General features: G+C 45.8%; 1 protein-coding gene across 4 annotated transcripts in view; it reads left to right on the top strand.

The window, feature by feature from the left end:
* The window catches only part of hecw2a (HECT, C2 and WW domain containing E3 ubiquitin protein ligase 2a), a 42,650-nt gene continuing 38,405 nt past the window's right edge, over positions 1-4,245 (top strand). For 3 of the 4 annotated variants that reach the window (XM_014339224.2, XM_014339223.2, XM_005939808.3), the window contains exon 1: positions 156-267. The gene's annotated coding sequence lies outside the window, so the exon portion shown is untranslated. Of the gene's footprint in view, positions 113-155; positions 268-4,245 lie in introns of those variants that run through there. The other variant, XM_005939807.3, reaches the window with a different exon arrangement.

The raw sequence follows: 4,245 nt of genomic DNA, 5'->3' as shown, positions 1-4,245 counted from the left end.
GTGCGGACGGAGCGCAGGGTGGAGCTGGCGGAGTTCGTGCGCACACCTCTGGAAGCTGCTGCCGAAGAGGAGCCTCTGCAGCGCCGCAGCTTTGCACCGGGAACCCGCCTCGGTACGTGACTCCGAAACCGAAGCTGCCCCGGATCCCACAGGGAGGGGGGCCGTAGCGCGGCACCCCGCCCGTCTCGCCTCATTTGGACCGCACGAACCTGAGCCGTGATATTCGCGCACGGAACCCACCGAGCAGCCCGCACCTCTGCGCCAAAGGTAAGCAGCTCCGCGAGGCGCGGGGGCGCGTGCAAGCGCTCGTGGCTTCCAGCAGGCAACGAGAGCCTGTTGATGATGATGATGATGACGATGATGAAGGTGCTGCTTAGAGTAGCTGAACGTGCCGCTGAAGCGCCGCAGCACCGACTCCGCGCTGCTGTTCGATCGATTTCTGTGTCACGCGCGTGTCTCTGCACAGACGCGCAGAAAGGGGAAAATGACGTAGGGAATTCCCACAGTAATCCAATAGCGCGCGGCGACACCTGCACATTCCGCCAGTGCGGCGCGGCCTGCTGCCGCGCGCGGCCTCGCCAGCGGCGCGCGCGCGGACTGAAACGATTAAAGTTGGATGCGATCCGTTATGTAACGTGATTCTGCTGACGCGGTTCGCCATGAGCGGGGGTTACCTCCACGTCCCCGCGGCTCGGGGGTGCTGCTCCCTGTTTACGTCCACGGCGGTTCAGCTCAGCCCGCCGGGATCGATCTGAATCACAATCCATGAAAGTGCAAAAACATCACCTCGTGTGTCTCTGCACTAATGAAGTCCTCACCTGTTTATTTAAGGCAGAAGGTATTGGGGACATGTGGCAACATGTGGGCTTGAATACTCAGTCTACGTTTAATTTACCTGATGTAATTTTACATGCACATTTGAATTTTTCTGTTTAATCCGTAGAGGATAAAGTTGTTGTTTCTCACACTCACAACAACTCCCTCACCACTGGATGTAGCTCAGGATGCTGTAGGACCACAAGGCTTACCTCTTTATGTAAGACTGTACATGATTTTTATGCCTCCTCTCCCTGTCCCACACACTGAGGCACTGCTGCACTCTTTGAGTGGCTCAGATATTCAAAATTCTGTATTTCAGGGAATGCCAAACCTTTAATTTGCATCATCAAAGATACAAAATTCGTTTAGTAAATTATACTCTTATACTTGTTGTCCCACATTTACTTTCTTGTCATTTGGTCACACTGGTACACTGCCATGGTGTGCCATTTTGTGGCCCGCAATGGGGGCTACCATATTAGCTACACACACCTTCAGAGTGGTCCAGTCTGACAGTGTAGATGCGCCAGCAGTGGGTTTAGTGGATCAGTGTTGAACACCAATGCTCCAGAAAGGGTCAGGGTTAGAAATGTGTTTCTAGTCCACGAAATAAATTGTGGTTGAAGAGTGTGGGACAATACATGAATGATGAATCACATGAGTCACATTTAACGACGTGATAAACACAAACATTCATGTTTCCATCACTGGTTTGTGGGATAAGCGAGCGGTGACAATTTTATGATAGAAACTAGTTATTTTCTGGGTCAGCTTCCAGTGTGATGATGAGAGGCAGTTTTGATTATGTAGCTTCACATCACAGCTTAGCAAAAAGCCTTTCTGACTTTCAGCCATCAGGTAGGTAAACAACCCCACAGCAGAGTTATACTGTCCCATTCAGGCCCCAATCCCCCCATAGTTCCCCCTTTAATTTCAACATATTTGTGGTCCTAATTGAGTTTTGCTGTTGTGGAGCCTGCAGTGTCTTTGCTAAATTCCCCTTTGGGAGCAACTTTATTATAAATTGTTTATGCTTTGATCTGCTTTCAAGGTAGGGGTTTGGATGAAATCTGCAAAGCTGCAAGCACGCTCAGCTTTCTCAAAAATCTGATACTTGAAACAGATGCGTTACCCGAGATGAACTGGAACATGCAGAATTTCTGTTTTGCTCTTGCAAAGAAAAGAAAATTTCCCCACTTGACAGAATTTGACGAGGTTATGGGGGGAGGTTTGGTCCTGATATCTGTCCTGACTGAGACCCTACAGAGTCTTTAATGTTAGCTGCACGTAGGTCTACTGACTGAGGACTCAGTATACAAAGTAATTTGTATATTGTGATGTGGAAAAACAGCTGTTTCAGTTCTACACATGCCTCTTAAATAAAGTACTGTAGTAAATGCATGTGTATTGTAATTGTTCTTTGAAAGCATATTAATATGGGATAAGTGTGATTTTCCCACTTTAATATGAACTGGATACACAGTACATTATGATTGGTGAAAAAAATAAAGCAGATGTGCTGCAGTTTGGAGAGAAAACCCCAACAATCAGATCATTTCCTGTTAGCAGCACTTAGTGACTGTAGGGAAGAAGAACTTCCTTTTAACAGGAAGAGACTGACAACAGAGCTGGGATCATGAAAGGACAGCCATGTACTGTGACATGCTGGGGATGTGAGAGGAAGATGAAAAGAAAAAAGGCAAGCATAGAGAGACCATGAATAACAAACAGGTGATATGGCTTTTTGTTTTGTTGTCTACCTCACTTCCTGTTTATTTTTGAAATCTTAAATGCGCTTTAGTGAGGTCATGCTTTAATGAGGTCATGCCATTTTTCTTCTCTATCTTAGACCATATATTAAAAATGGCTACTGTGACATCACCTTTTGGTTTTAGACTCCATATCTTGAATCATTTAGTCTGCCACCATGTTGTCTTTTTTGGAGCCAGAGTTGACCATTTCTGGACGAGGGGTTGGAGTGCTAAGTTATCAGCTAATGCTACCAAGCTTGGTTATCAGTCTGCATCTATAAACTGGACAGGGTTATGTGCAGGCACAGATATCTACAAATTAAAGATAAGTATAAGACTGGAGGTCTCCTGATGTTAAAGAGGGAGTTCTTCCACCCCACAGTCTCCTAAGTCTTGCTCACAGGGGAACGTCCAATCGCTGGGGTTCTGGTGCTGTATGAATGAAAACGAGTTGGATATGATATCTTCAAATAGTATCATAGCAACAGTTCAAATGGTATTTAACCTTTTATACAACTTTAACTATTAGTTAAGCGTTAAGGCAGGGTGTGCAGTTTTGTGGTTTGTAACAAAGTGAAGTGGAGCTGTATGGTGAGAAAGAGCTGGGTTATTGTTATCATTAAGCACCCTTATTGAGTCTTTTTTTAGATGGTTAGAAATAGAAGGAGACGATACGTCAGATGTTAAAATGGGCGAGGGATAGAGGGCTGTGTCACCCTGCAGTGATGTCACGAAACGGCTGACTGCTTTATGTGCAGGTCATCATTAATCCATGATTAACTTAACCCGCGAATAGCCAGCTGTCTCCTTTAGTTATTATAATTGTTGGTTTCGCAGATATTCACATTTCTGTAGCTGCTCTGTTAATATGAGATTCCTCTGTGGGTCTCAGCCTGATGCGTTAAGAAACTTTAGGTTTTGTGCTCGAATTTTAAGCATTTGGCTGCACAGCATAAATTTGTAATGATGGTCTGCACAGTCACCGGTGAATGAAGATGAGGAGTTAAAGTAAATAAAGAGAGCAGAATACAAATGCCTCGAGCGCAGCGTCTGTTTACAGTTTTTACACATCCACAAACAACCCACATTCCCATTTATAGTAAGCATTTTAAACTCGGAGATATCAATCAGCCTTCCAGCGTAAATGCTATTTTTGACTCCCCGAGGCCTGTCACATGGAGGGATACCCCCCCCGAGGAGTGACTCATCCTGGACATTTACTCCCAGGGCGATGTGTTTAGAGGGAAAAAATACCCCGAGTGGGACAGCGCTGCACTTTTTCTGGGAAGTGGGAACACACCGGCACTGAAATACGTGTTCGCTCAGACTGACTCACAAAGGTGCATCTTCCAGTTTTAAACCTTTAAACAAAAGCATGTCTTCATCCACCTTTAGGGTCATCATGGAGCTCAGGGAGAGGATATTTTATGGTGCTGCATCTTTCTTGTGGATAGAAATAAGTGCTTTTAGTGTGTAAAAGTTAGTTTTTTTGTGCTGGTTGTGTGATTTGTTCCTAACTTTGTGTGCCAAAGTGTGTGTGTGTCAGCAGAGGGACCCCTCTGTGCCCCTGTGGAGGTGACTGCAGCACTTTACAGCCTGACAGAACGGGCACCTTGGGGAGCTGGCACACACACACACACACACACACACACACACACACACACACACACACACA

Source organism: Haplochromis burtoni, unplaced genomic scaffold (assembly GCF_018398535.1).
Source record: "Haplochromis burtoni strain Fernald_Lab_line unplaced genomic scaffold, NCSU_Asbu1 Contig_20, whole genome shotgun sequence".
NCBI classification, from domain to species: domain Eukaryota; kingdom Metazoa; phylum Chordata; class Actinopteri; order Cichliformes; family Cichlidae; genus Haplochromis; species Haplochromis burtoni.
The sequence above is the reverse complement of the archived record's forward strand: the minus strand, read 5'-3'. Positions and strand labels throughout refer to the sequence as shown.